The 22,755-nt window shown below is 46.0% G+C and overlaps 1 protein-coding gene across 27 annotated transcripts in view; it reads left to right on the forward strand.

Annotated features, from left to right (window-relative positions):
• IL1RAPL2 (interleukin 1 receptor accessory protein like 2) overlaps positions 1–22,755 on the forward strand; it is a 365,272-nt gene that overhangs the window by 158,609 nt on the left and 183,908 nt on the right. Inside the window, exon 1 of one of the 27 annotated variants that reach the window (XM_038184620.2) lies at positions 9,219–9,540. The exons of the other annotated variants lie outside the window; for them this stretch is intronic. The gene's annotated coding sequence lies outside the window, so the exon portion shown is untranslated. Of the gene's footprint in view, positions 1–9,218; positions 9,541–22,755 lie in introns of those variants that run through there. 27 annotated transcript variants of the gene reach the window in all.

Here is a 22,755-nt window from a genome sequence, read left to right on the forward strand (position 1 = left end):
TTTTTTTCTAGAAACTTAGATTTTTTTGGTAACGAACACAGCATCACGTTGTATTAGCTGCACAGCAAAATGTTGTGTCCTGCAGCTGCTGCACAGGTTCTGCTTTCAAGCTGTCGGTGTTAATGCACTGACCTGAAATTTTGTTCATTGTTGGCTCAGAAGCTCTCAGAGAAGAGACGCTTTGCATTAATGAAACGCGTTTCAAAGCTGCACAAAAAGCCAAAAAGAAAAGTTTGAAATTAATTGGAAAGAAAAAAAAAACTACTTTAAAGCCTGAGGCAGAACGATTTCTAGGCAAAAATTGGTTTCAGGTGAAGTGGAAGAGGATTGACAAGCTGCTGCTTCTGCCTGCTTGGGAGCTGCTGTGAGCTGATGGCCGAGGTTGGGGAGTGGGATCCTTGCTCGCCCCACAAGGGATCCAGCAGATCCCTGACGTGGTCCCCCTGTCCCCAAAAGGCTCTGTGTGAACTGAGCCCCTGTCTCTGCTCCCTCCCTGCCTCTGGCACTGCAGGAAGGCTGTTATCAGGGTTGATTTGTTGTTGTTGTTGTTGTTAGTTCGTTTTTTCCCTGGAGGAAATGTTGATTTTGCAGAAGGGTGATATCTTCTGGAATGGCACTGTGATGAGAACGCCCCCCCTGGCTCTCACTTAATCCCTCGCATCAGCTGTGCCAGGTTACAGGCGGGAGGCTGCGAGGAGGAGGAGAGGAAGGAGGCTCCTGCTAGCCCCAGGCGTGCGGTGCTGGGATTAGGGGATGCGTCCCTGGGGTGTGGAACAGGAAAGAGACCTGCAAAAATGCTGTTTCCAAATCGTTGGTGCAGATCTCGGTGTAGTTCGCTGGAGGCTGGGCTGTGTTTCAGAGCCCTGGATCTCCTGCCGTGTGCTGCCCGCTGCCTTTGTATGTCTTTCACCTCACCTGGTTTTCACTTCGGTGCTTGGAGCGGGCTCTGAACTGCACAAGACAGCAATCAGGGACGAGAAGAGGCATCACTGGTGCATCTCGTAAGGGGAGAACAGCTGAGGTGCAGAGAGGAGAGTTCCTGCAGCCCTCCCCAGAGATCCGGGGCCTGCTTCGTGCCTTTCACGAGTCAGAATCCAACAGTGAAGGGAGCTGGATTTCATCGCCCTGTTTCTGATTAGAGTGGAGGATACGGTAGGAGTCTGATTATACTTGGGCAGCACCACCCAATTGGGGTGAATAAAGGTATTTCACACTTAATTCAGTGCTCTTGGAGCTGGGCCCCTGCAGGCTCCTGAATCTGCTGGGATTGCAATTCGTGCTGGATGTCAGGTAAAGTTGGCTCTGTGTCACACGTCGGTCGCTGATAACGAAGTACAGAGATGAACTCGGTGTACGGATGTGGCAGCCTCCTACAGAAGCATCGACCTGCTGGCTTCGCTGCTCCCCCTGCCTACACCGTCACGGATCGAGGGCAGATCCTGGGTGTGCCGTAAGGTGCTCTGAAGCCTGGGTGGTTGTAGGAACAGTGCAGCATCGCTGGGCCTTTCCAAATGTGAAGGGACAGGAAAATTGTCAGCTCCTCTGTGACTGTGTAACTGCTGGGGCTTTTGCGTGGATTATCACAGGGGCTGGGTTGTCGTGTAACGCCCGGTGCGTCATGGCAAAGCATGCCGAAACAGATTGCCTTCAGCTCTCAAACCTGCATCGTTTCATGTCCAGCGTGTGCATGGCTGTGCAGAGAATCAGAAAAGAGAATTAAAAGGCGGGAGCTAATCTTCACCAATTGCAGCACACGTAAGCAGATTATACAAAAAAAAGGTTATATATATTTTTTTTTTTTTACTAATAAATCCCACTTTAGGGAGAAGAAGCCCTTAATACTCTGGCTAAAGAGTCTAGTCACACCCGATTAGCATTGTTGGACGCTCACAATAAAAAGAGCTGGGTCTGATTAGTGTCACTTAAAGTTTTCTGAATGAGAGCTAGAAGTCTTTGAATTAAACGGCTTAAATAGCAGCCGAGGATTCCTAAGGAATAATTTGTATTAAAAGTTAAGACCTTCACTACTTTTCTAAAGGAAAATCTATCGACACTGCAGGAATTATGTACCATGCATGTAACAGTGTGAAAAGAAAGGAGCTTCACAGAGCAGAAATGGAATAAAGGAACGTCTGAAATTGATTTTCATTTCAGCAGATTACTTCTGTTTTCCTCCAGAACGGGAAGAGCACGCTCTAACCCACATCACGTTTCAGAGGTAGAGCTACTCGTTTGATCCAGGCATCCACGCCAAAATGCAACGAGCTCCACGTGCATCCTTCCCTGGGAGCTGCATCTCTGCATCAGCACGTCTGTATTTTGCACTTGTTGGGAGGCTCTGGGCTTTGGGAGGGAAACACTTCTGTTTCCCCAGTGTTTCACGGGGGATACCCTGCCTTTGGGGTGGCTTGGCTTAGCTACCTGCCCCAGCACTGTGCAGGAAGCCTGACAAACTCTCGTATTTTCAGTTTTGTTGATCGATTTGAGCTCGCTTTCTTAAGGAGATAAGGATAACGCGATCACCTTGTGTGTGCGTGTGCCGGCCTGTTCAGCTGAGCAATTCAAGGATGAGGCACCCTTCCTCTACCAGCGAGGTGATGTCAGAGACAGTAAGGTTGTCAAGGTAACTTTTGAGGCAAGGTGCTGCAAAAACGGCTCAAAGATTTGCATGGGTCTGTGATTGATTCATTTGCATGGAGTAGGGTTGTTTCCTGTGACATAAATCCATTTTTTGTGTCCCTTATGGCCTCAACGTGGTTGGAAGGTGGCAGTGGCTCTGCCTGGCTCTAAGGGAACACAGAGCCTTTGGAGGGAGGTGCAGGATGGGGTGCTGACAGATGGGGGTTAACCTGGATTTTATACTGTTAGTATAAACAGTATAAAAAGTATAAGGAGACAAGACCTGAGCCATGTCCCCGTGCCCAAGCAAACAAGATGTTGCCCACAAGGATTTTCCTTGCTCGCTGCTATGCCTGCTTCATCAGTGCAGGCAGTTTCTCTGCAATCTGCACTGAAAACTTGTTTGCTACCCAATAAAACATAACAAAGGCGACTAAAACCTTTGCAATACGGATGTTTCCCTGGTACCCAGAGCATGCCAAAGAAAATCAACAGCTTAAATGGCATGTGTTCATACTATTTAGAGATAAGACGTAAACAGTTTTCATTCCCCTGTTCTAGGGGCACGAGGCTGTTGACTGTTTTCCTAGGATGGAAAAAAAAAAACCTTCTACAGTTTCCTCCTACTGGGGAAAGCATTATTCAGGCACCTGCTTCTGTCAGGATAATACAAACAAAAAACACTATTTTTTTCCTCTTAAATGCATCAGCATCTCGCTTCAGAAAAGCTGTTAAACACGTGCTTCAATCTGCATTTAGAGGGCCAGATCCCTCCCTGCTCAGCTACTGCCGAGCAGTGCCCGCAGTGCTGGGAGCACGGGTGTGCAGGTAGGGGCAGATGGACTCGCTGCGGGGGGCACGTTGCTGCTGGAGCCCTTCGTGGGGCTGGGCTGGGTGGGCTTTCTCCTGGCATCATTCGTCTTGTGTTGAATCGTCCCAGGCACGTTACCTGGGGGAAGCTTTGCCTGCTGCAGGGTCTGTGGTGGGGAAAGGCAGAAAGGCAGACCTGGCCAAATCAGAAAGCTTCGCAATTTGCTGGTTGGACTTGATCTCAGTGGTCTTCTCCAAGCTAAAGGATCCCACGACTGTGTGCTTCCCCGTTCCAGGGATGATGACAATTGAACCTCCCCATATTACGAATTCCTAGTTCAGGAGTAGCTGTCAGTGTTATTTGATATGAAAGAGCTAATTGCACCAATCGTTACCCTCAGCCTGACGTGATCTGCTGTTTATTCTGTGGCGGTAATTAATCCTATAATTAGGAAATGTCCTGTTAGGTAACTTCTCTGGGAATTCAGCCTGTTATCCTGTGCAGGGTAGGACAGCTTTAAGAAGCTGCAGTGCCATAGGGGCGACCTTGGGAATTTGGCTGCTTTTATCAGCAAGACCTGGTTTGCCTCACTGGGAGATCATTCCTGAGAAACGTAGGCTGTGTGAGCTGGGGTGAGACGAGGCTCGGGACGCTGAAATTCAGCGCCCAGAGGATGGATCCGTCCGGTCCCTGCCCCTCTGCAGAGGTGCACACCTGACCCGCGTGGGTTTTCTGTCTGCTTTTGCTCTGCCGTTCTGTGAGGAGTTTGTATGAAACAAGTGAGCTTCCTAAGGTATTGGAGTGACCAGGAGAAAATCAATAAGCAATCTATGTGGTAATTAATTAGCATGCCAGGAGGAATTAATCTTTCTTCCCCTCCTGATTTGGGTCACAGTCACATCTGATTTGGGAAGTTGTCACTTCTTCCCTTTCAGCTTGGTCTTTGTTCTTGTTTTCTGTATTTGTTGTTATGATTCGTGGCCAGAAGGACGGAGGAATGGAGTGGCAGGTAGGAAATCCCGCTGCACAGAGCTGCTCGTCCCGGGAAGGTGACAGGGTTGAGCTCAGTACCCAGCAGAGCCAGCTGACAGAGGCGTGCCGCCTGCTGCTCCTACCCTTGCTATCCTGTTTTCCTTCCCTAGTCTCACAAAAGACTAATTCTACGTGCTAGACTAATGAACTCATTTGGTAAATATAGCAGGCGGTGAGATGGATGGATGCCTGCTCAACTTTCTCAATGAGCTTCAGGAGCCCCGATTCCCCTCCTGCCCAACAAATTGGCCTCCATCAACAGAAAGAAGTCTCTGAGAGCATCTCCGCCAGGGCTTTAATGATAACAAATAACTCTACTTTTTACTTGATAATAGGCAAGAAAAAGCACTCCGCATCGAACGCGTTGAGCATTTAGTAAGGATCTGAAGTGAGCTCGTGATGATTACCTGGAGCCTTGTGAATTAGCATGTGGGAGTTAGCAAGTTTTTATTTATTTATTTTAATGGTAGGGTAACAAGCAAAGCAGAGTTGTTACAGTGTCCTAAAGGCTTCACAGAAAATTAAGTGACTCAGGAGCATTCATAAAAAAATTACGGTATTTATGAAAGGCAGTTTTGGTTTTTTCCATCTAACTCCTACATTTTCAAGCACTTTTCAGTTGGCTTTCTCTTAAAACTGACTTTCTTCTTTTTGTAGTTTTGAAACCTTGCAGAATATGGAATTTGTTTCATGTTTGTTTCACGATTAATGTATTTTCCCAATGCAGTTCTCAGGGCATCAGGAGTTCTTGTTTACTAAAGGTCAAATTTCAGGAGACATTTGGGCACCTGAAATTTATGCCAGGACTGGGCACCACTGAGATGTATTTACCTGAAAACTGTTTTGGTTGGAAATAGTTTGCTTGAACTCCAAGAAGTTTGTGATATATATTTATATATATATATAAAATATATATTCCATGTAAAGGAGCTTAAAGCATTTTTATGAAGCTATAACCCTAATAAGCAGTTTTTATTACCCCTACTTTGTGCGGAGGAGTTGATGCAATTGCCATCCTCGTGGTATTTTAACCACCTACGCTTTAGCTGGACCAAATGTGGTTTAAGAGCTATGACTAGCATGTGTGAGGGAGATCTGATTTCTTCTTCTAATTTATGACATCAAAAAGAAAGCAGATGAGAAATATCCTTCAATAACTCTGAACACACTCAGCGCTTTCTGACCACATTACAGAAGCTGTGTCGCATCAGGGGTAGAACCTGGGCTTTTCCTTTATGTTGCTCCACACACAGCTTTGAGAAGCAGCCCAGTGGAGGTCCTGCTCTGCCAGAGGACCACCTGTGATGTCCAGTCAGTACTTCTGGCTATAAATATGTTCAGGGAGAAAAAAACTCCAGCCCGTTTGTGCTCTCTTCCAGCATCACAGTGTAATTACAGAGAAGTTGAAGTTTGGCCCCGAGCGCGTTGTGGAGGCAGTGGCTTCTTACTCAACGTCTGTCTGTTATGTCTGTCACATTTTCAGGAACTGAAAGCAGAGAGTCACATGCTGCCTACTCAAACAAGTGAAACTGCTGCTCCATTTGCAAGGAGTCATTTGCTTTTAATTAGCAGAACCTTTTGGATGAGTGTATTAACGCCGTTGAATGTCTCCTCTGGTTCCGTGCAGTCAGATATTCTCTGTTTCCTGTGTGAAACATTTTTTTTTTCTTCAAACGCAAGAGTACAAGGTTTATTTATAAAGCAGCTTTTGCCGCAAGTTTCTTACCCAGCTCCAGCTAGATAGGCTTAAGTTTTTAAGCAAACTGCATTTGGCAGAGGTTGACTGGAAGGCATCAGCTCAAATGATGCAACTTTTTGTTTTAGAACCAAGCCAAGTTCTCAGTATCTCAAGATTAAGGAATGCGGTGAAACAACCTAATAAGAGTAAAATACAAACCGGGGGTATAAGGCACTACTGCATGCTGGCTTAAGTGATGGGAAAGCACCTTAGAAAAGCTTTAGTTTTTCCAAGCAGTGATGGACTAATTATCCTGAACAGATGCTGAAAACCAGAAATCATCCGGAATGCTGGAGGTGCGGAGCAACATTGAGCCTCCCTGCTCTGAGCTCTGATTGCTGCAGACAGAAATTATTTCACCTCCAGGCACTGTTCTCAGCACAGGAGTGAAAGTAATGGGTGCTGGGAAGCTCCTTTACTTCAGAACATCTCCAACATTGAAATTATTCTTTTTAAGTCGTGGTAGTCACTCATGAGAGTGAACCTGGAGCGGTTTGAACTCAGCAGTTCAGGCCTAGGAGTTTTTGGGTTGAAAAAACTTTTGAGTTTTTTGGTGAGAGCTTCTGAAACTTAAGCAGAAACTGTATGTGCAAAAAGCCCTGAGTAGGACTTTGATGATGACAAAGGAAAACGTGCTGGAAAACAGATGTGTAAAGGCTCCTGGAGAGCAGAGTTCCTCACCAAACCGCTCACAGGTAAGATCTGGGAGGTGTAGGCCATCCTTTGTCCTCACCAAACAAAACTCTGAGTGAACTTAAGCCACGCACCCTAAAGCTGCAACAGTGTCAGGAAGGTTGGGGAAGTTTTTGTGCAGAAACTCAACCCAGAGACCCAAGCAGCAGCATGAGATCCTTTGGAAAATGAAGCAAAAAAAAAAAAAAATCCTCTGTAAAGCAGCATTGGTTGGTCTGCCCCCTCTTATTCCAAAGAAGGCAGGAAGAGAAAATGCTCGGTTTGTGCAGAGCGGTGTTCTTGTTAGAACTGTATCCATCTTTAGGATGGACAGAAACCAGATGACTAGTAATTAGAATTCGGTTAGCTATCTAAGGTACTATTTATCTTAGGTTCTCATGGGTTAAAATTTACAGACTGTAATTGCTAGAATGTAAAAATGGGAAAGATCAAGTTTATCTGGAAGACTTGTCTTGCCAACATTCGTGGCATTTAATAAACTTCCAGCAGCTGTGAAGGTGTTTCTGCTAATATTGAACTAACCTCAGTACTCTGCTCGTCTCCTCTATAAAATATGCAGAGAGCTGAGAGCAAGAGGCTGGGCTGGCAGCTGCAGAGCTGGGCAAGGTCTCGTCTTGGTGGCAGCAGCAAAGTCCCCTCGGCTTCCGTGGGAGCAGAGTGGAGGAGTCAAGTAGAGGCAAGTTGGGATGATTGATATTTAAATGAGCTGTCTAGATACTTACCTTTTCACTGGGAGGCTTTAACTGTTATCTTTCTCTCTAAAGAGCACCCGAGAGGTTTATTTACTGCTTGTTCAGTGGGTGTTGAACGAGGGAACTGGTGGCGGTTCCATGTCCGTGTGCACATCTCTCCATCAGGTCAAGTCGCTCAGAGAGGAACTGAGGTTTAACTTCGGGACTGCCGCATCAGCTGGAGGTGCTTCTCTTGTACTGTTTAGACTCTTCCTGTTCCCGGTGGTGACTGTACTAAGATCCAGAACTGAATTTTTATCCTAACAACTCTTCAAAAAGAAACTGCGTTTCTTTTCTAAGAAAGTTAGTCCACAAAGGTTTTTCATCTCTGCGAAAGTTAAGAGGGTTATTTTATTTATTCATCCTGCTTCTCTGCTCGCTGCTTTTTCCCAGATGCACAGATGAGTTGGCAGTCTCCAAGAATATCATGTCATGTCTGAAGAGGAGGAGATAGTTTTAGAAAACCATTTCTGAATTCCCCAGAAGCGTGTGGCTCAGTTGCTGCTTCTGATGCTGCCTTCGTAGAGTTGTAATGCCTCTGAGCTAGAGAAGTTTGTGATAAGAAATGAGTGTTTGATAACCAGTAATTCTATACATGAATTTCCCTTTATCCATGGTAATGTTACAGTTACGGAATTCTTTTTGCGTTTTTTTCCCAGGAATTTTGTTTTCCAGGGGTTCTGGAGCAGGTTAAATTACTCTGCGGACAGTTTAACTGCAGGAAAATCGTTAATGGTGTTTAAGGTTATCTCCTGCTGCAAATGCCAGAGGTAACCAAAGCTTCTTTTCTATTTCCTGTCCCATCCCAGAAAAGACCCTTTAAAGATGAAGCTGTTGACTACATGTTTTTTCCTATTAAAAATACACCTTTGGGTCTTACTGAACTGTGTGCAGTTTCCTAAGTGGAGGATATTACTTTGGGTATGTTACCTGTTACTCTTCCATTATGTGTGAATTAAATCCTCCTTTCTACTTTATTGATTTATTTGATTATTTAATATATAAAATTAAAAAATACAATTAATTTTATATATTTAAAATTTAAAAAAAGTAGTTTCAGGGCAAGCTGGGCCCAAAGAAATGGTGGCCTGGTTTGGAGATCTGGCCGTGGTTCCTGCACGCATATTTCTGTTGAGAGAGAAGGCTCATTGTTGCCTTCTATAGCAAGAACAAAGCTTTCCTAGGCTAATTTTAATTTAGGGCTTATGTAAGGAGGTGTCGGGACCCAGGTCCTGCCTGTAGTACGGCAGCAGATAACCTCATCTTTATTTGCCACACAGCTCGTCTCCCGTGTTGTGAAAGATGCAGCACCAGCTAAATTCTGTATTTTGAAGTGTCAAGCTGAATTATCTAAAATGTCATTTAAAAACGAGGTGGGCATTTCTTTCCTCTCTCTCTCTCTAGTTTTTTATTTATTTGTCAAGTAGCGATGCTTCAGTTTTGCCTTGAAAGTTCATCGTGGCGAAATTTCTGGCTGACTTCTAATCGTAACAGCTGGATGTTAGGTAGACGCAATATGAATATTTTTCTTGCTTAAGTAGTTCTAAATCATTTTTATTTGAGGTTACCCACAAGTCTGTTACGTGTTCCCTAGGTGAAGGAGGAAGTATTTTTTCCTGGGAGAGGAACCTGCAGGAAAAACTGCCTTTCACCTGGGCTTTCGTGGCATGACTGTAAAAGCCTCTCAGAGGAGACCTCTTTCAAGTGCTGATGTGCCTCTGGGGAGCGATGGTGTGGGCGGTAACTTCTCCGAGGTGTGTTTGTGACTCGCAGTGCTTGCAGCTAACTCGAAGTTTCCTGCTGTCGTGTTTCATTAGAGTGGGTCTCGCACGCACGTCACTGCGCGAAGCCGTTGTGGTAGAAGCAGCCTGACTTAAAGCTACTCCAAGACAAATGAGCTCCTTCTCAGCAATCGGGTAAACTCAATTTTATGCATGGAAGTTTGGGAACCCTCGTGTGAACATCTTGTTTTTTGTCAACAAGCATTACACAGTAATTGTATATTATTAAGTAGCAAATGTTGAAAGTAGAGCTAAAATATGCTGAAATGTACAATCCTGTGAGCGCAGGGTACAGCACTCTGCATAAAGCACTGCACTTTGTAGTCTTACAGTTCCTAATGGCATTGGGTTGTCCAAATCTTCTTAAAAACCCAATGCCATAAATACCTCAATTTCTTCTTTTTTTTTTTTTTTTTTTTTTTTTCCCCCCTGTAACCCTTGATAGCGTTAATCTAAGTCAAGTAAATCGTAGTAGAAACCTAAAAAGGAGCCAAAGTTATAACTCTGAGTTGGACCTTGAGAAGTGTGGGCGCTGTTGGGTTTGAGTTTCAGTGTGGGGTCCCAAGTGGCTGACGTTGCAGTTCTGGGGTTGGGGTGATGGCTGAGCTTGGCTCAGCTTGTGCTTGCCTCCATCCCAAGGCTGGGCCCCAGAAGAGACGAGCCCCTTACCGCAGCCCCCCAGCACAAAACCGTCAGCCGCAAAAGCAAAGTGACAGGTCGTGACAGGATGGACGGTGGAGTTGGTATCGTCTGTCGTAGCCACCAGCAGCTGCTGGCTTTGGCCGTGCTGACTTGCAAGGCCGAGTTGCAGCTTGCGCTGTGCCGGATGGTAACTGTAGAGCTCTGCATGGGTAACGGGGGGGAATTTAGAGGAAACGGGTCAAGCCAACCTCTGCTTTGTCAAAAAAAAATAATCAGAAGACATTTCTGTGTTGCTGAATTACAAAGGTACAGGAGGATTGTCTTGTTTTTATTACAAGTGCTGGACAAAATATTAAATTTCAGCCTTTTGAGGCTGAGTGCAGTAAGACTCAAGTGAGATGGAGTGCCTTGTGAGGAACGTCCACAAGTACCCATCTGGTTTTGTTTTACTCCTCCGTATGCTCCTTTCTCCTTTTCTTTCTTGTTTGGTATCTTTCTGTACTTGATCCTGGTTGCTCTTCGTACCCAGCTCCCGTTCCTTGCAGCACAGCCTGGTCTGCCATGGGGCTTAGAGGTGAGGAGTGCTGAAAACATCCAGGAGAGGCTGAGAGCATCCACGGGCAGGCTCTGCAGCACCCAGGGAGTTTGTACCTCCTTGCCAGGTGGTGCAGTAGTCTGTTTCCTGCCCAGAAAACAAATGAGGAGCCATTAACCATCCATCTATTTTCACTGAGTTTGTAAGTGTAAGTAGTTAAACTCAGCTTGATGGTGATCAGTTGTTAATGTGGCACTTTGAGACACCAGCCTCTGAAATTGGGCATTTTAAGGTTTTGAGGCAGTGAGATATCTTCAGAAGCGTTATATATTTGGTTCTATGTCGTATTGTCCTTTTCCACCTTTTTTTTCCCCCTACTTTGAGTTGGATTCATCTTTAAGAAAGCTGAAGTGAAGAGCAAAAGGTGCCAAAGATGATAAAGGGGTCCAACAGCCGGCTTTGGAGAGAGATCCTCAGAGGGAGGTTTGACAGCCTGCTTTGTCAGGGCAAGTTGCTGAATTAAAAGTCTTCTATATTACAGCTAAGAGCTGCGAGGTGATTAAAATGACATCTCTTGTTGGAAAAAAAACTGTTCAGAAGTAATATTTTTAGAGGAAAACCTTTGCTGTCTTTTTAATTGCATTTTGAAATTTCAAAATTAAACCTTTTTTTTTTTTCCCTGAAAGTTTAATTTAGAAATTTAGAAATCATAGAAAAACGAGTTTTCATTCCTTTTGTTTGTTGTTTGTTTTTGTTTTTCTTTCTTCCTGTCCCTTCCAATTTCAAACAGCTGCCACCTTCCATTCGTGCCCAGCAGGAAAAAGCTGAAATGATGTGAGAGAGGGCAGAGGAAATGAACCACTTTCTCGCTGTTTGACAGACCCATCCTTTCCCCATTTCCTCCTCTTAGGAAAAAGGGGTGAAGGGTATTAAAATCATCACGTAGGAGTTGGATTTGCGTGCTTCCTGGTTTGGGTACAGCTGTCAGTGGTACCATATTCTGCACAGCACAGCACCCTTCATGCAATAATAGATCTTGGAGGAAGTTGCAGTCCAGTTAAGTACGTTTTTCTGTGACGGCAGGTTTCTTATTTTATCACGTCAACGCCTACGCTATCCCCTGATGTCCTGTCTGAACCTATCGGTGTTGCAGATGGTGCAGGCATTGACACAGGTGGCTGGTGCAAAACCCTGTGTACCTGCAGCATTCAGGGGGCCAGAACAACGCTTCTATTTTCTCCTTCCCTAAAAACTTCCCAACGGAAGATCAGTGCCGAGAATTGAAATTTCTTGTTGATAGGTTGCTGTTCTGCAGGTGGGAAGGCTGCAGGGCTTTCTGCGAGGAGGGGTATCGAACTGGAGCAGTGCTAAGGTGCTAAATCACGCTGGGCTTCCAGGTAGCGTGCTCAGGATTTCATTTCTGCCTTTCTTTCTTCCTGCTGGACCGATTTTTGCTCTTTGCAGAGCACTGCCTTGTGCATATGGGCAGGCATATGCCGTGCGATGATTCTTCGTGGGGGAAGGAGGGGGTGTTAGTCTCCGTAATACAAAGCCTGTTCGTCACTAGACCAGTCTGGCATCGCTCGTCTCTGAGCAGTCACGGGATAACTCGAGGGATCTGACACAATTAACGCTGAAAACAGTGAATCGGTTCAAATACTGATGTTTTGGAAATGATCTGGCACTTGATACACAATTCAAATTCTGTGGTTCTTTAAACATTAATGTGGATTTATGTCTCTTGTACTTGGTAGGAGAGCTTGACCTAGTAACGCACAGGTAAAAATAATTCAGATGCAGCGGATGTGTATGCTGAAGATGAAGTAAAAGCAAATGAAGCAGATCGCTGAATTTATGAGAAATAAAGTTATTGGATGAAATCCTACAGTACATCCCAACTCCATATGCTGTCTTAGTAATGCTATAATTAAGTCAAAGAGTCATGTCAAACTGGCCTTTTCCATCTGCTCTGTGATCTGCTCGGGGAGCAATTCAGAAAGAATGACAGCTGACCTCAAAACCCATGCGCTCAGCTAATGTGCGTTCCGCCAGAGCTGATACTTGAACAGATCTCATCCACTCTCCTGTACGAGCACGAATTGTTCCTCATTTCATCAGGAAAATCAAAACAGAGGGCTGGCTGTTAGGCAGGCTCGTTCACAATTTTTGTTTCAGTAACTGCCTCTTGGTATTAGCCGAGACATTTGATGGCTCATAAAAATATTCTTCCATTTTATTTGCAGCTCTGCGATGGCATAAATTTCAAACAGCACTGTTGGGTTTTTCTCTTCATTTTTATAGCTTTTGCCAAAACAAACCTGTTAACGATAAAGCCTCAGAAGTTCAGTGTGGATAATTGACATGTGAGACACGTGAAGCCCAGCCTGTATTTATAATACTAATTGTTTTCATTTATTCTGCATCCCCTGCGAATTTCTCACTGTCAGTCTTGCCATTATCTTAATGTTGTTGTTCCCAATAACACTCAGAAAAGTCATTTTAAAGGCAGGGGGTCTTTCAGCACAGATGCATCAGGTGTAAAGCTCGCCTTCCTCGGAGGTGATCAAACTGGCTGCAGGAAACCCCGCGGAATGGCAGGGCTCACAGAGCAGGGGCTGTCCATCTGCTGGAGCCTGCGCTGCCTCGTGAAGGGCTGCCTAATGCTCGGTCCCACGAGTGCCTGCGGTCACATCACGCGGGCTTGTTCTGTGCTGTGACAGGGAGCTGTGAAAAATGCGAGCGCTGGAATCAGCGCGGTATTGAGAAGGTCACAGTCACTGCTGCAGGAGGAGAGCGGGACCTGCCTGCCGCTGGGGGGGGCGGCTGCAGGTAGGCTTCTTGATTAGGAGAAAATAGTTGCAGCTGTCTAGTGAGCCCGCTGGGAACCCTGAAACGCATCCCATGTGTTAAAGCTGGAGGCAAACGGCTGATCTGTGGAGACATTTGAATCCGTATCCAAACTTCTTATCTGGCAATGCTGCCGTGCCTTGAGCTGATGGGAGTCTGGGGGGCTTCCCACGAGCTGCTGCTGTCCACCTTATAAATGTGGATCCTGCTCTGTAATTAATGACTGGCTCCAGTTTTTGCCTTCCTGTCAAATAGAAAAGGGTGGGACTCACCAAACTTGATTTCTTTGCAGTCAGGGAAAACTGATCACCATCGCTAACGTGACTCCCCGCCTGTACTTTGTGCTGGCCTGGAATAAGAAAAGCAGTAGTTCACAGCCTTGTAGGAAAAAAGTAATTTCTGTCTCTGCTTGAACAGAATGAAAATATAAATGTGGTTGAGAATAATCTCAGTTAATGGTGTTTGGCTCGTCTGCCTGATGGGTTCCTGCTCTGTGTCTAGCGGGCAGAGAACCCAAATCAGTGGCTGCTGTCTGAGAGCAAACCCCAGCTGCTTCACCCAGAGATTTTTAGCACCTTCCTTACTTCTACGCCTTCTTTAAAACAGCAGTTGGGTCTTTAACTGGAGCTGTCCTCGGGTGTCCTGACCCCTTCCCTGCTGCCTTCTGGTGGATCTTTGGCTTTTCCAGCCGGGCAGTAACCGCATCCTTTTGTTGGAGAGCAGAGCAGCTGGCAGTGGGGCCGGTGTCCCTCGCGCTGTTCCCTCCTGCCACTGCTGTTGGTGTCTCAGAGAGGAATTTTTCCAGCCTTCAGCAGCTCAGCGTTGGATGTTTCAAGCCACTACATGCTGTGGGTTTTCACCAAGTGCTTGGCTCAAGCTGGAAGCAGTTCCAAGATGAAACTCAGGCAATGACATTCGAGTGACACTTGGTCGCTTTCTGTTCTTTAACTTCTGGTGTGATTTACTGGTCAAGACTGTATTTGGGAAGCATTTTTCACCTCCTGGTTTTCTTGCCCTATTTTCCAAAAGGTAAAGGCAAGCAGAGGTTGCCTGCTATATCCCAGAGTCTCTGTGCTCTGCCCCGTGCCTAGCAGCGACCTCTCTTCAGAAACTGGGAAAATCAGAAGGCAGCAAATGAGGACCAGCAAGAAATTCAGAATTAGGAAAGAGAAACCTCTTACACGGAGGTGTTCACCACGTTCCTGTGGTGGCCGAGTGATGGGCAGAGCACGGTACGTGTCTGGCACTGCCTTGCATTGTGTGTTGGGAGGGGAAAGGCATTTCACCCCCATGTGTAACTGCTCCAGGAGTGCTGTGTCTTGTCAGGAACTGCTTGCAAAGCGCCACCAGCCTCCTGGGGCAGGGACACAGGCCTGCAGGGACCTCCTTGGAGGCCTCTGCTGGAGCCACGGGCTGGGGAATGGCCACTCGGCTCCGGCAGGGCATTGCAGAGCTTTTAATTCACAGCCTGGTAATGACGCTGTGGTTGAGCTTTACCTGCCTGGGGCAGCAGATCGGTGCTGAAGGTTGTTGTTGAGGGTATTACACAACGGTCTGTTATTGCAGTGAAGTATTAAATAAAATAGTTTCCACGTCAGGAAATAGAGAGATGACCTGCCACGAAACCTTAGTCACACTCTCAAGCACGCCTGAACCTGCTGACCTCTCAGACCCAGCACAAGGCCCATCTTTTATTTCTTCAGACTTCGGCCAGATGGGATGGCCGGAGGCGCCGTGTTGCGGCATGGCGGAGGCTCTCGTAAGGCTGTCACCTCACCGAAATATCGATCAGAGCATGCAGGGGCCATGTGATGGCTGCCGGGGGAGCTCAGCGAGCACAGTCCCCAGAGGCTCGCCTCCGCTCCAGCGAGCAGAAGGAGCCCGTGTAAGCACTGGCTGCTCACGGGTCAGTGCAGCTTCACGAGACCAGCGCTGTAAATCACGGAGCCCGCACGAGGAGGTTGGCTTGTGTTGGGAAAGGGGAGCCTCAGCCCTCCCGTTTGCTCAGCAGAGCCGCTGCTGGACGTGCTGCAGCCCCGTGCCGGGCAGCAGTCCCGGGCTCTCCTCTTTCTGAGCACAGCGTGGGCATTTTAAGGGAGCGCTGCAGGGGGGGTAACAGCTTGCTGTGAGGATCTGAAGCACCCATGTGTGTGCTCTGGGGGTCTCTGGTAAGGCTCAGTATCCATATGTCTCCCATGGCCCTGCTCTTTCCCTTGGGATGTTGCTCAGGAAGCGGAGCTGGCTCTGCCAGAGGAGGATTTTTGCCCGTCTGGAGCTCAGAGGCAGGCACAGCACGAGCAGGGCTCTTTGCTAAGCGGGGTTCAACCCTGTGTGATAGAGTCCTGGCCCTCCCAGCCCTGCTGTAGAGGAACCTGCCCCCTGCCCTGGGGCTGCCTGCCCTGGGGCTGAATCCTCTCCCAGGCACTCCTCGGATGGTGCTCTTGCAGGAAGCAAAATGCAGAAGTGGAAAAAGTAGAAATAAGAGCAATGATCTTGCCAGTTATCAAACCGCTCTGGAATCTGACTTCCAGGTGTCCTTTTTATACTGGCTCCTGGCACTATGTGACAGCTGTCATGTATTTTAATAGAGCCAAGCTGAAAAAAGGCCCTTGTTTTAATCAGTCATGATTCACTTCAGGATGCATTTCCTTTTAAAAATCAATTTCTAAGGACTCGTTTTGTTCCCTGCCGGCTCTGAAGTGGCGCAGAGGAGAAGCGAGGCGCAGGGAGCAGCGTGAAACCTGAGCAAGTCCCAGGCCTGGCAGCCCAGCTGAGTGACCGCGGCATGCTCCCTGCATGGTGCCGTCCTAGGGTGCTTGTTGGGTTTCCTCCTGCCTTCAGATGAAAGCAAAGTTTTGCAAATCTATTTCTGTGAAATGCTGGCCTGCAGCCCTCGTCCTCCACCGCGATACAGGCAGAGGCATGGCAGCCTGGGCAGAAGCCAGCACCCGTTCAGCGTGACCACGAGCGAAATTTTTGGCAGCCTTTGCCCTGAATCGTAAACTCGACTCTGTGGGAACTCCGAGCAGTTGTCGGGAGTCCTGTGAAGCTTCCCAGCTCCGTGCAAGGTTTGTACTACAGCTGGCTCACCCATGAGCTGCATGAAATGTGCAGATCAGTGATTTTCCACTGGAGCGTGAAGGATCTTTTATAACACTTGTTGGAAGTCTTCACCCTTTTGGAGCCGTAACTTCATGGACACAATCCACTGCAGTGCAGGTGGAAAGCAGTAACGGTTGTGGGTTTTTTAAGGGACAACCGTTGGTGCTTGGCCTTTGATGTGATTTATGGATGAAAGCTTTAAAATGCAAACAAAAAGCATAGTGTGAGGAAATGGCCAAATAAGCAAGTTTCTTTTTCTGAATTGTCAGCCTGGAGATTGTAGTGCTCTGGTTGTTCAGGGAATAAAAGCAAGTGCCACGCTCTCGCCTTAATGAGCATCGGCCTCGACACGGAGGGGCCGTGCAGCAGTAACCATTTCTTGTGGGCTCACACCTGGTGGCAGAGCTGCTCTCTCGGATGGGCTGGCTTGCTGTCAAAGCTGCAGTCCAGCCGCAGCTTCCTCTGGTGATGGCATTAGGGACATCTGGCCATTACAAATGCTCTGAGGCCGTGTATTCGAGTCCCGCCACTTTCCCGTGCAGTCCTCACACAATCTTCTCAGAAGTGCAACCACTCAACACCTCCTTGCTGAGCTGTTGGGGCGGGGGTCGTGGAAAAGCTGGGACTGAGTGGATGGGAAATTACAGGAGAGTCAGCAGCAGGTCCTCCCAGAGGGAGAATAATGTTATTCTCAGTACAATCAGGGCCAGGCTTCTATTTATCAGTGAAAAGGAAAGCTAAATTCAGCGATCACAATAGCTGTTAATGAAATTGTATGGATTAATGATGATGAAGAGGTTGTCAGCTATAGCTTCTGGGAATTTTGTCTTGAAAACAGCGCACTTCAAGCCCTCAGCCAGCCCCTGTAATCTCAATCTCTCTCATCATCTGCATTTTAAAAATAGTTAGAAACAGGCAGACTTGCGTAGCCAGCAGCAGTGCGGTGTGTTTGAAAGTTTAGCTGGAGTATTTGTGTGCATGGACTGGAAAGGAACAGCTGGTGGGGGAAAAAGTGAGGAGTTGAGATGAGGGAAAAAAAAAAAAAAGCAAAAAAAAACAAACCCCAAGAGAGAATTGTGAGTGCATTTCATAGCAAAATCACAATTTCTGAGAGCCTGAGAGTGGTATATGGGGGGCAGAGATGGGAGAGGCACACCACACGTGCTCTGGTGGTGGATGGCTGCACTCAGGGCTTAGCAGTGGCTACATTCAAATAAGTGGCCTCTTCTCTCGGACTGAGACTACTCTGAGCTGAAACAGTGTGGAAGGGTGATGATTTCAGTCCAGGTTTAATTATTATTATTGTTTTTAACCTGAAGACAGAGCAGGATGCTCATGCATGAAAGCCATGGACTGCGATTGGTATTCAAATCTCTTCACTACCACTAACCTGATGAGGACCTGCACACCATCTGCAGCGTCTTCTTAAAGCTGGTATTGTGTATGAAAAGGTTTCCTTGCCCTAAAGCTTCAATAGTTCTTTTTCCCTTAGGGAATTGAGATAATTATTCATTTTATCTGCTTGTCTTATCAAGCTGCTATATTGCTGGGGTGTTGTCTCTCTCTTGTTTGAGAAACAGCTGCTCCTGCCCCAGCTTCCAGGGGACAAGCTCAGTGGTGGGCGTGGGGAGCAGCCACACGGAGATGAGCAGGTGCTGCTCGTCCGAGCCTTGGGGGCTGTACAGATACCAGTTCACCTGCCTGCTTAAATGGCAGAATTTCGGCTTTTTGAAAACTTTGTTGCGTTTTAAAAGTGCTAGTTAGGAAACGGTGGTCATTTTGTCCCTTTTCTGAGTTTAGTTCCAGTGTCATAGCAAGATGCTATTTCTTTAATTGCCAGAGTTACCCAACATTTCCCCTTTTCAGCTTCTTTCTGAGCTGAGACTCGGAGTTAGAGGAACAGCTGCTCCGTGTGCTCAGATGCCTGCAGTGTTTTTTTGTAGAAAAGCATGGAGACGTTTCATGTGTGGAAATGAACCTTCTCCAAATGCTTTTTTATTTCCTTTTTTTTTTCCTGTAGCTTTTGCTAGTTTACTAGTACAATAACTTTTTAATAAACCAGCATTGTATCAACAAGGCTACTTGGCCAGTTGGCACATCTAGTGAGGTTTAAAGTGCAGGAACACTCTAGGTAAGTAATAAATGACCATAAGTTAGCACGGTAGAAGTAATAGGTACGGAAGTGGCTGCCCACATCATCACAAGGCTAAAATATTAAGGGTTGGGAGGGAATTGCTATAGTTCATCGCTAAGTGCATAGAAGTACAGAACAGGAGGATGGAAAATGTCAGGCCAGCACGGTTGTTTTGCAAATGCCAGCGTTATCAAAGCTCTGGTGACCAAGTCTGTGCTAGCACATTTTTTATAAGAAAAAATCGGAGTTGTAGCTGCGTCTATAATGGCCAGGGGATTTTGTTTGCATATTAGTCTTGCCTCTGAATGGTGGGCAGGCTCCTTCTCCTCGAGAAGGCCACGCGAAGGTAATCCTCGCCATCTGGAGGGACATGAGCCCTGAGAAGGCCCGGCCTTGGCAAAGCTGGAAGAAATTCCCTTCAGGTGCTTTTTGTAGGAGGTTTGCTTTCATTTGCAGCCTGAAGCTTAAGGAACGCAACGCTCGGTATCATCTGACTATGAATCTTTTGTCAGAGCTGAAAATAGACGTGGTGGCATTACAGACACAAATGCTTGAATGATTCAGTCCCCTCCTTGTGAGCCCCATCTTCCCCCAGCCCAGCGAAACGCCATCTCTCTTGTACAGCGTCCACCAGGGGAACTTGGGTGTGTAGGGCCAGGTTATTTTTAGTTGTTGTCTTCTCCTGCAGGCAGCAATAAAAAGGGCAAGGTGGTTGTAGGAATTCCCCCTAGAATGCTTAAAACACAGCAAACACTCACTGAAAGCTCTTGGGAAGGAAGACAAAGTTTAAATGTCCAAGTTTTGAAGTTTTCATTTGTGTAAAAACAAACCTAGTTAAACTCGGTGAGTTGCAATGATGCAAAAACACCTGTTGGAGATTAAAAAAAAAAGAAAGAAAAAAGCTTATGGAAGCATGTTACTTGTGGAAGGTTTGGAAGTTGGAAGTGACGTGCCAAGCTTTCTTTGTTAAATATCAGCGTTGGTAGAGCAGATGTAGAAGTTGTTAAGAAATACATCTTCAGTTTTGTACCCAGCACAGCCTCCTGTGGCAGTGCACAACTTGTTCCTGGCGAAGCAGGCTTTAGATTGTTTTTTTTTGGAGCTGTGGTCCCAAGCACATCAGAAAGTGACCCCTGGGTCTGCTACAAAAAGACTGAAAAGAAACCATGCAGTATAAAGTGAAAACAGGTAAAAGCAAGAGAAACATTTTTAAATTGAGGCTTATTTTGATGTGAATGCAAGCACAAACTGCTCTGGCAGCAAGGCGAGCAGCAGCTGTCTGTTGTTCCCCTCGAATCCAGCTTAGGTTACTCTTCAGTGCACGACTGTTTTGCCTGCCAGGTGATGTCTTCTGGAAAACCTGGCTCCTTGTCAGCTGAGATCTAAACCAGAGCTGGGATTAGAAATGTGCCCGTGCCCAGCCACACACCACTCTCCTAAGGCACCATGGTTCTTCTATGGCGCATCCCTCCCTCATACAACATACTCTGGTCATGCTTGTGTGTGGTAGAAAGGGCTGGCTTATGTTGAGCTCCAAGGAATTGAATTGAACACAGCTAAAATATGCAGTTTACAGGAACAAGCAATATTAGGGGAGATTTTATTCATTATTTCCCTGAAGATCCGTTCAGGGATGCAATTCCTGCAGTTCATCTCCCCTGTGAAATGTTTTGATGAAACTTCATTGCAAAACCAGTGCTGGGCTGGGATGGTGCTACCTATTCGTACTTCAGGGGAGATCTTTGCACGTTCTTCACTGTCTTGGCACACGTGAGCTTGGTTTGAGACATGAGAATGTGCAGCTTGCTTTATTGAACGCTGTAGTTAGCTTTCCTCCTGGCTTTAGACAGACGTCTTTCAGGGTGGGAGATGGAGGGAGGCTGGGGGCTCCCCTTGATTCCAACAGCTGAGTTAGAGGGGATGCAATGACTTGTGGAGCTGAAGTTTTAGCACTCTGGAGTATCTCAGAAAATGAACTGAATGTTCTTTTTGTTCTTAGGGGTTTTGTCTGGAGCTTCAATTAATTATGAGGTGAAACTGTTTGGACTAGATCCAGGCATGCTTGCTTTTGGTATAAGTAGCATAGTTTGGAAAGTCATTTGAAACTTCCTTGGAGGACCTTGCACTTCAGCTCTTTTCTTCTTAGCAGTTCTCAGAGAAGGAACTGGATTTGGTACGTGTCCTGGTTTCAGCTGGGATTTCATTTTCCTCCTAGTAGCTAGTGTGGTGCTGGGTTTGGGATGTAAGGTGAAAATAATGCTGATAACACCGATCGATGCTTGAGTTGTTGCAGAGCAGTGCTCACGTACAGCCAAGAACCTTTCAGCTCTGCCCTGCCAGCGAGGTGCTGGGGGTGCCCCAGGAGCTTGGAGGTGACATAGCTAGGACAGCTGGCCCAGGCTGGCCACAGGGATGTCCCCTGCCGGGTGGTGTTATGCTCAGCAACAAAACCGGGGGGAGTTGGTCCAGGATCCCCCCATTGCTTGGGGACAGGCTGGGCACCAGTCGGCTGGTGGTGAGCAATTGCATTGTGCATCGCTTGCTTTATGTTTTCTTCTCCCTCCTTCTCTGCACCACTGTCCTTAACTTAACCCACGAATTTAGCTTTTTTTTCCCTGATTCTCTCCCCCGTTCCACTGGAGGGGGAAGTGAGCAAACAGCTGTGTGATGCTGACCTGCCTGCTGGGTTCAACCACAACTAGGAAATATTACCCATGCATGGTCACCAGTGTCCCATATTTAAATGTCATAGGGTCACAGCATTATATTCCTGAACCATGCTTCTATCATAAATTGTCTTCTGACTGTAAAAAATTGAGTATGAGTAAAAAATGTATGAAAACAAACAGCTTAACCAATTTCCCACTTATTTAAAGACTTTACAAGGATGCATCATTTTTTTTACTTGTCATATAGAAATGTCAGGGCTTCTATAGGAGAATTTTGCCAATAGTTAGTTACTTGAGCTTAAAATAGAAACATTCTTTAATAGCGAGTAAAGGGAAACATTATCCACTTCAATTTTACAAATGAAGAATGAATCATAACCCCCTGAGCTGTCTAGGTGTTTGACTCTTATAGGGAATTGATACTTAATTACCTTTGATGATCTGGGCATTAGAAACTCTGATTTCTTTACTACCATAAACAGTTCACCCAAAACTGTGATTAAAGGCCTAAGGAATGTGTAGTTAACTCATAAAAAATTATGTACATAAATTCTGCTGATTCATTTCACTGTAAAGCACATCCTTATTTATTATTATAAATGAATCTCTAATGTAGCTCATGCAAAGTCTAAATGAATGCAATTCTTTTTCATTAGGTAGCTCTTTAAAATCGATAATGTTTTCTTTAAGGGAAAGCTTTAGCTGTTACTAATTTAAATCTCATTAACTTTTGCCTTTTTTTTTCCGAAGGCTCAATTGGAGCTACATTTTTCATTTAGATTTGAAGCTGCAGGCTACATGTAATTCCATTTAAAATCACAAGGTAGGCAAGAGTAATGTTGGGTTAACAGTAATTCAGAGAACTAAAACTTCAGAATATTTTGCATGGAGCCTACACTTACCATTTAGAAGTAAATGGTCTTCCCAGCACACAGTTTGGAGATGCATGGGTTTTGAGAAATCCTTTCCTAATTAATGCAAGGCTTGCAGAAGCCACACTTTCCAGCACCACAGTCTTCTGATTTATGCACATGTATACGCAGTGAAAGTCCATGAATATTTTTAAGCCATAATCTCAGTCCCTTCTCTCCATGCCTGTGTTTGCATGTCAGTTGCTTTGGGTCTGGTGGGACACTGCTGTCATTCATGTATGGTGCTGGGACTATTTTTGAGTATGTGCAAATAGAAGCAAAGAAGTGCAGGGTCCTTTATGCCTACAGAGTACATTTCTTCTCTTCTAACAGATGGCCATCCAACAGCAACTGGGCTGGTAGCGATGCTTTTTGTTATCCCAAGTTTGTAGCTCATTAATGAGGTTTTATTTGCCCATCTTTCCTAGTGAAGGCACACTGGTCAATCCCAGGGAAGAGGAAGAGAGCCAGTTCTCATAATTCCGATGGGATATTTTTGAATATTTAGTG

The sequence above is a fragment of the Anas platyrhynchos genome, chromosome 10 (assembly GCF_047663525.1).
Source record: "Anas platyrhynchos isolate ZD024472 breed Pekin duck chromosome 10, IASCAAS_PekinDuck_T2T, whole genome shotgun sequence".
Lineage (NCBI taxonomy): Eukaryota > Metazoa > Chordata > Aves > Anseriformes > Anatidae > Anas > Anas platyrhynchos.